We start from the raw sequence: 9,696 nt of genomic DNA on the forward strand, positions 1-9,696 counted from the left end.
TTCGCCTTCTCAGTATCATGAATCATTGATCAGAACAGTACCGCCAGTTTAAACAGGAGACATTTGTTTCAAAAATTGTCTAATTTACTTTCGAAACTCAACCTACCATGGTTTGATGCACACAGTTCTTCACAAAATATCGCTTCTAAACGAATGAGAAAGAATCAACTTTAACAAGGATACTGAGACATGGAGATAGCGAATGAAGGGGGAGAACTCATTAAAAATATTTTAGCTTATGACTTGTTTCCGACGAACACATTATGTGATGATGATTCACCTACCAAGCTAGATATTATCGTTGCACAGTTGCAGAATCATCTGTTGCCAGATAATTTTCTATTTAGCAAAGTATCCCCGATGAAAACTACCCTGGTTATCTATTCATGTCACAAGTCCGCTAAATAAAGAAAACTTTTGGAGAAGTTAACAGCAATGTTCTGTACGGATCCATTTCTGTATGCTCTTTTCATGAACTTCATGTTGTGTTCGATAGTTATTTGCAGCATCCTGTGAAATAATCTGAAAGGATGAGAAGAGAATCACCCAAGGGCACAATAAACCTTGCTGTAATTGACAGAAAATCACTAGTACCTATGCAGGTCGAAAAATAGTGGTCTTTAATATCAAATAAGGAAAATTTACGGTAACTAGCACGCAAGGAAATAGAAGAAATGTCGAAAAATACTACATTTACAGCGATTACTAGTGGTTTAACAATTAATGAAGAAGCAATCTGTAAAACTTCTCATAGGAGATTTGAAACAGATCATTAAAGAACTTAACTAGAATAACTCATTAGAAGAAGCGGATCCACGCATAAACTGGGCTGATAAAAATAGTTCAAAAAGAGTGGTCACGGCGTCAAATGATACAGACGTCGTAATGCAATAACATGTAATGTAAAAACAGATCGTAACTTTTTTCATAAGTAACTAATCTTGTAGTTTTCGTTTATTGTGTTGTTAAAGAAACATGTATGTAATAAACACCAGTTTAAAATGAGCATTCTGGATTATTTATTAATTTTTGTACACTTTTTAGTGACTAGAATATTCAACAACAAATGTCAGAGATATCTCAACGTAAAAATTGTGGAAACAGCCAGAGCGGCTTTTATGACATAATTAATACATTAACTGACATCCTAAACTCTAAAATCTGCAGTTCAAAATTAAAAGTAAATTTGTAGCTACGCCCGTTGCGAAAAACGTAATGAGCAAGTGAACCAAAATGACCGTTTTCTTTGACGGCCTGTAAAATTATTTCGCGCAGGATTCAACATGTCTACCCAAGATATTCTCGCATTAGAACACCTACAAATCAAGATTCTAAAGAGAAAATCTCTGGACCTAAAAATTTTTACGGGACTACATTGTGGGGCCAGGACTAAGGGTTCCGAACCTGGACATCATCTCTTTTCTTACGCCCCTGATAAAATGAAATAAAATCATTTTTCAATTTTACCGAATAATCTCAAAAACTCACAACAATTAATAATTGACTTTTAATATGTTAATATATCAACATTTAATCAGTAAAAAAGAAAAATAAAGAAATAGGGAAAATATCCCAAACGGTACTACTAATTATCCGAAACATGAAACATAACTAAAAATGCTTATTTACTTCAATGTACAATTTTTAACAACAGTGGTCTCGGGCTACAACGCAATTCGACAAACGCGAAATGTCTATATAGCGAGTTTTACTCGAGAAACGAATTTTGCAGCTGACGCGAATTCCTCACCCGCAACACGAAAATTTTCGGAGCGGAAGCGCAGGACTTATATCACCTTCTTTCTTGGGTACTAAATATTAGTTTCGTGAATGGAATTTCCTTTTAGCATCACTGAAAGCCAAAATTCCTCGCACCGTACTAGTCGAAACATCAGATTGTTAACGTACAAATCGTCGCTCCGCATTATTTTCGTTCTATATATGAAGTTGATGAAACATAATTTCACACAGCTGGCTGTTTATCTTAAGTTTGAAACGCATCCCTCGCGTAAGTTCAGATCCGGCTGTATGTGCAAATGGAATTAATACTGAAAGCATTTTGCTTAAGGGGCAAAGTTTGCATGAAAGGGAAAAACTTCGTTTCTTTCTTTCTAAGCCATGCTCTATTCAAGGCGAATATTGGGAAAATGTGTAAGTTTCTATGCCAAACAAACTAATGGCGTCAAACAGATAGAACGCGTGGCGTCAAAATAATATATCAGAGGTCAGCTTGTATTTTTCAGTCTTACGAATCTGATTGGTGCAAGTTTTACTCGCGTAAGACTTGCACCTGTCAGACTCGTTTAAAAACGCGTTTTTTTTTTTTTTTTTTGAAACTTTAATTCAAAAGTAGTTTTCAGAAATCACTACAAACTACTTTTTTTTTGTAGAGAACTACTTGCTACTCTACTTTTTTTTTAAAGTAGTGCGCTACACTACAAACTACTAAAAAATGTAGCTACTACAGTAGCGTCACTACTTGTAGCACGCTACTTCCAATCACTGGTTCTAACCTTGCAAATGCAGTCAGAGATTAACAAACCCTATGAGCTGAGAATAAGTACATAAGAATTTAGGGGAAATTAATGATTTACTTTAAACAAACTTTAGTTACTCCGGCCCATGATGTCTCTGGGAGTTGAATTTTTGTATATATACTCAATGGCACCCCAAGGGGAGTGCCATTGGTCCAGGGGGTTCTATTTTGGTTTACGGCATCATGGGACACTAGAGATTAAGCGTACCAGAAATCAACTCCGGGGGTCTTCATGGGGCTGAGATACAGTGTGGTGAAACACCCAGTAAACCCCAACTTGTTCTGTCGTGTAAACGTACTTAGTCGCTTTATTTTCTTTCGTTTCTTGGCGGTGGATTTGCTTTTGTTGGCTGCTGACGTTTGGTTTCCTTGGAGGCCGGGACGCTCCTCGTGCCGTGATCTACCGAGGAAGCTAGAAAAAACTTTTCACATTCTATTTAAGCATTAATGCAGCGTTGACCCGTTCCTTCCAACTCTCCTCAATTTAAACGGAGATTTCTTTAAAGAGAGTAAATCATAGTCTTGATTATATTTTCGCCGTAGATGCCATTTTTTGAAAAAGCAGTGTTGTTATTTTGACGGGAATACTTTCCGTAACAAATTAAACATTTGGATAGTTGAATTGGGTTTTAAAAAAAAACTATTGAGATTCGTATCCGTGTCCGCGGATCAACTTTTTTGACGATCCGGCACATCACTACTTTTGAAGTCAGAGCACGAAAACCTCTCCGATAGTGAAAATATTAACAATAACGAAAACTAGCGTTTGATATCGAATTACAGTATGAAGAAACCTTTCCTAAAGAACGCACTATATACACAGGAAAGCGTAAACATGAAGGTTCTCTTTTAGTTAATGAAGTGTATTGTACAATTCCTTTAATTTTAACCTAAGATTATAATGTTAACTTCGCTTCTGATCGAGTTAAATATTTACGATCGTTTCTATAATCCAAATTGCAATTAGAAATGATTAAACAGCCAGAAGAAGACATTTCAAGTCACGGAACTGTACTTGATGCAGTCTTTGCAAGATTTTTAGATAACATACAATGCAATTTGCAAGTTTCCTCGCTTGTTATAGCTACCATAAGCCAATTGTTACTTTCATAGGATTAAATAATGATAAGTCGACCCGTGCGGAACTCCGTACTGTGCTTCGACCTCTGTGTTAATGGGCCCAGCACGCTTCTGCTGCGCCACTCTGCTGCTTGGATGCAGCATTGATGAAGGAATAAAATCTAATTTCATACATGTACTAAATTTCTACTAAAAATAAAAGTTAATATTTTAAAAAATATATTTTTGCCCACAATTCTGGAAAATTTTTGATATTAAATTATAAAATTTCAAAAAAATAAATAATTTTAAAAAAAATAAATAGATTTAGGTTTAAGTCATAAATATAAACCAGATAGACATACATTAAAAGTTTTACGGAAATATATAACAAACTTTCCGAAATATCATTCGCGCAAAACGAGAAAACCGAAGGAACACGCCCTTGAGAAAAAGAAGCTTAAACAGCTGCTGTTAACATAAATCTCTATGGGGAAAGTTTACGCATTTTTACGATAACTTGAAAAACTTTTGGCGTATGGTAATAAATATGGTATCAAATTGTTCAGAATTAAACTATGCATAACATATATTTTTTCCAGAAAATCGGAAATTTTGACGGTAAAGGGTCCTTTGACCCTCTTAATGAAAAAATAACAGTAAAAATAAGTCACATTGAGAAAATATATATAACTATCTGCTCTAATTTAGTAATTGTTTTTGAATTCCTTGATAAATCGTACTTTAAAAAGTCAAAATTTTCCGAAATTTTCATTTTTTCCTCTATTTCAGGTGCTTGTTTGAACATGAGGGAAAGCTCTAAATTTACTCTTTTTTTTTAACGTAACATATTGAAGTGCTTAATAGTATTCTAACATATTAACAACATATTATTAACGCAGGCAAGTGTTGAAGTGATAATACTAAATTTTAATCATTGGAATCGGCATATTTTTGTTACTGGAGTAACTTGAACTAAGGTAATACGTATTTCATTAGTTACGGCTATTTATTGTAAGTTTAGCAAGGCTTAACCATTTCTTTCGTATTTTATTTTCTCAGAAGTATGTATACGAAGTACTTGCTGAAATGTTTCCTCAATTATTGTGACGTATATAATATTCCAGTATGCATGATTAAATATCATTGTGCCACCGAAAGTTGAATTTTCCTCTTCACCCGTGATATAGGACAAGATAACTCTTTTAAGTTTCTAGAAAAGCTATCATGTCAGCATGACTAAAAGAACATAGTGAGTTTAAAGATCAAGACCGAGGACCATCTCGTTTAATTTTCAATAACATTTGATATTGGGCTACGAGTTTGAAGAAATTTGTTTTATCCATGAATAAGTACCCCATTTGACGAAATACAATAATTTATTTCAACCATCCTGCTGCAACGTTTTTCAAAAAAAAAAAAAAAAACTTTGGTAGCGAAACTCGTTTATTTTAGTAATAGCTTTTCTTTCCAGAGTAAAAATTGCCAGTTAAACAAAATTTGCCGCAATGAATCTAATTTTCAATGAAAAGCAGATGGCTTTTCTTTCTGCTATAAATGGCAAAAGTGCACATTATGGCATTGATGAAACTATCAAACTATTATCAGTCAGAATAAGTTTGCATACGACATATAATAATCCAGTTATAACTGTAAGATATATTCTCCTTCCATATGCTACAAGCACAAATATTAGGCATTTTTTGTGTCATCAGTAAGAATTATCGATCTTGAAAGTTAGGTTTAATAATAATTTTATGAAGTAATCATAGCTATTTTGGAGATATGAAATTATCATCGTTTCATCTCAACTAACAATTGAACTTCTACATTCCTTGTCTCACATTTATCTCAGTCGTCAGAGAAATGCGCGTTTGAAGAAATGAGATTCATGCCTAAATCTACTGTTTGTGGCTAGGTAACGTGTTTCTACACATTAATTTAATGCGTCTATATTTTTTCAGATAAGTAATTTTCTTATTCAGTGAATCCACATGGACCGTTACCAAGGGCGTATATAAGGAGGGGGCTAAGGGGGCTCGGGCCCCCTCCAAAATCTGTAAAAAAAAATTTAATGAAGGTAGTTATTTTTGGTTTTAGTTGATCACAAATAATTTCCAAACTTGTTGTTGCAAAAAATAATAATAATAATCATAATAATAAATAAATATTACAGTGTTAATAATAATTATAAAGCGTTAGATCAGTGAGTTCCGAACTGGGTGCCGCAGGAAGAGGAGGGGTGCCGCGAAGTGTCCAAGTCCATAGTTACAATAATTTGTACATAAAACTAGACTAGGTAGCAGTGAGAAAATTCTAATTCTTCAAAGGGTGCAGCGAGTCGTTAAAGTTTGGGAACCCTGCGTTAGAAGAAGGCACCAGGCCATGGTGTTCAGAAGGGGTCAGAGGATCCGTACCCCTTACTCAAGAAAAGAACGTGTCTTGTAATGGAAATTGATATCCTGAGAACGCATTTATTTAGACGTTTCTCGGACGTGAGGATTATCAAACTCTTCCTTTCCAAAGATTGCCTAATGTCGGGGAAAAAATCTGAATTGCTTTTGAAAGGATCCTTAAAATAATAATTTTAACAAAAAATCGTTGACTATTGATCTGGTAATTACGTTCAACACCTATTTCTTTTACCCCCCCCCCCCCCGCCCCATTTTTTTTCTTCTTTTTCCTAGTCGGTCTAAAAATCAAGTCTTCAAAATGCTACACTTCGCAAGCGCCCCCCCCCTTCCCCTAAAGACATTACAGAGCTTCTCCGTACCTCATTTTCAGTGTTTCAATGTCGAAAAGTTTCTAGGGGTTAATTACTAAACGCCTTGCCTTCTGAAAGCAAAAGCATCGAAAATTGTTAAAAATGCTTTTATAGGAGCTTCAATTTTGAAAAATGGTCGAACCCCTAGCGTTACCAAATATGGTAACCAGTCGCGCTTTTATGACTTCAATTACGAAACATTTTCGGACGCGGGTCTAACTGCTGCCGCATGAAATCTGAAAATGAAAAAGCTACAATTTTGAAAAAATTAAGGCGGATAACCTTTAAATCACTCCACCTAGTATCACTGAATATCTCTTTAAAACTTCGTTTTTTAGGACTTCAATTTTGAAAAAGTTTTTGGGGACAGCTCCAGAACCGTCTTGCCCGTTACATCATCGAAGTTAGTCTGAAACTGTGTTTATAAGACTTCAATTTCGAAAAATTGGGCGGGAGTGATGGATTTCCTTCTACTTTTTAAAAAAAAATCAATCGGGGGCAACTTTAAAATGTCCCATTCCTTTCATTTCACTAACGTCAACAAATATAGCCTATAATGACGAGTTTAAAATTTCAATTCCCAAAAATTTCGCTGAAGCCCCCCCCCCCCCCTTCCAGTTTTTCCACCCCTTATCATCACCAGAGACCATCTAAAACTACGTTCTAAGGACTAAAAATTCAAAAAATTTCCGGGAGAGAACCACCGGACCCCCCCCCCCCCCCTCCCAGTCAGAAGCGAAAATTTTTTAAGAGTGCCCTCAAAACCTTTTTTTCTTGGTTGCCCCACCTCGAAAAAAATGAGAAGATCAGGACTCTCTTGCCCCCCCCCCTCCAGAAATGAAATTACAAAAAAGTGTGGGGGAGCTAATCTTGGTTATATACGCCACTGACCGTTACTGTAGTACACATGACCTATTAAATATCATGCTTATCTAGAACTACTTGAAAAATATATTAATGAAAGAGAGAGAGTACTATTAATGTATTCAAGTGGATTTTCCTACAAAAATTGAGCCACAAAATTTTAAGCAAATCGAAAAACTTTCGTAGAGAGCATTGTAAAAAAAAACTGTAATAAAACTAATTTTGTAAAAAAAAAAAAAAATTCCTTTGATGCATTTGTTGAAGCTATTATTATTATTATTATTGCTTAAGATATAAATTTTATAGACATTTTTTTTTCTTTTATAAATTTCACATTAGACCAATACTTTTTTCAGAAATTGAAATGAATGTTAGATATACTTGCTTTTTGCATCATTTATCTAGTACTTTGAATTCTTGTAATTTCACATAAAACAAAGAAAATGCTATTGTTCTGAATTTTAGTTTAAGCTTGGAAATCAAAAACCAATTTTGAATTTCTTCAAGCAAATAGTAGAAATACTGCTCTATATTCTTGCAAAATTTGAAAAAAATTTTGTCTAAAGTTTCCCTCACTAAAATTTTTGTGCCTATGTGACAGGAAAAATCATCATTTTACAAAATGTTACTTAGTTCAAAACGGATTTTAAAGACAAAGGAGTTAAAATGCAACTTCAAAAGTAAGGTATTTCTTTTATGACACTTAGCACAATATTGGGTATTAATTTCAGCACAGCTAAGACATTCCTTTGAGTTTGAGATTAAAAAATAAAATGCTTAATTATGAGAAAACTGAAATATTTCCAGTTTTTAAAACACGGTTAAATGTTAAATAGTATACCAAATTTGAAAAAATTACTGAAAGCAGATGAATTCTCCTACTCTATAACAGGGTGGCGACAGGAACTGTGAAAAAAAGTTCCCCGACTTTTCCCTGATTCACAAAATTTCCCTGATTTACGTTACCAATGATAACGGTTTCCTTTCTTTGCCCTACCTGAAAACCATTGCATATTAAATAAAATGCAGTGTTTAAAACCTTTTCGGCTGTTAATTAAAAATATGTTTTAAAAAGATGCTCTTTTTTTTAGTAAAAATAGTACATTAAATTATCTACAGGGAAATATTATAGGAAATTTAAAACAAATTCTTTACCTCAAGTAACCAATTAACATAAGAGTTTTAAGAAATTATTAACATCACTCTTAAAGACATCTAATCATGATAAAACTAAAAAGTTTATATGGAAATAATTTGAACTGAATTTTCAAGTAGTATAATTGTTGCTGCAAGAATAACAAGTAATAGTGAACATATAGAAGTAATGTTTTACTTAGGTAAATGATAGCCATATTATGTAACTGAGTTAGTTTCTAATCAAGAACTTAGGTTGTGATGAATGAACTAATACAGAATTTTAACTGCTAAAAAATATTTAAAATGTTTACTTATGCATGCAACTCAACTTCAAATATTTCATTCCTTGTAAAAAAAATACCTTAGATTTCTTTTGTAACAAACAACATTGAAATACCAAAAACAATTATTAATTTCAAAATAAATATATATGTTTTAAAATAAAAGAATTTTACAGTCTGAAAAAAAAACTTTGTAAAAACTTTGTATAACCTGAGGCGACAGCAAATAATACGATGGCAAAAAATCAAGTTGATTTTCATTTAACATTCAATTTTAGCAATTCAATTAAAAATGCCAAGTAATATCTTTTTAGCTTTTATCAATATTAATTTTAAAAAACATTTTTTCTTGAAATCGTGATTACGCTACGCTAATTACTTCAAGACAATGAGTAAAAGCAAGGGAGCCAAGTCATTAAGGACGGCTTCCTCATAAAATCTGCGAAAGGAGAATTCAAGCTACGTAAAATAAACAACTTTACGGACGCATCCTGTGAAGTTCATTTTGTGGTTAAGAAATTAAGATTCAATACTTTGACCTTGACTAAAAAAGATGCACGAATATGAGGCAGTGTATAATCGCACCGCACCTGATTAGTTTTACTTTTTTTTAAACAAATAATTGGTGGAAAATGCGTAGGAAATTAGTGGACTCAATTTTGCAAAGCAAAAAAAAAAACTTTCATTAAATCAATTTTCCCTGAATTTTTGTTTATTTTTTCAAATTTCCCCGACTTTTCCCTGATTAATAAAGTTCTCCGACTTTTCCCTGATCCGTCGCCACCCTGTATAAATTACAACAATGTGTAACTTTTATGTTTACATTAAATAGTTAATAAAATACAAGCCTTCAAAAATGCTACATTTAGCATTTATGAGAATACTGTTCAATAAGACCAATTTTCAATTGCATGTAACAACAAAAATAAAAAATATTAAGCCAAAATATTTTAGAAGTTTCTATATAGGCATAAAAGGAACCTGTATACCAAATTTCATAAAAATCTGTTACCATGCAGCCACTTTTTTGTCGATTTTTGCTCATTTCGTATGGA

The sequence above is a fragment of the Uloborus diversus genome, chromosome 6 (genome assembly GCF_026930045.1).
Source record: "Uloborus diversus isolate 005 chromosome 6, Udiv.v.3.1, whole genome shotgun sequence".
Taxonomy (NCBI): domain Eukaryota; kingdom Metazoa; phylum Arthropoda; class Arachnida; order Araneae; family Uloboridae; genus Uloborus; species Uloborus diversus.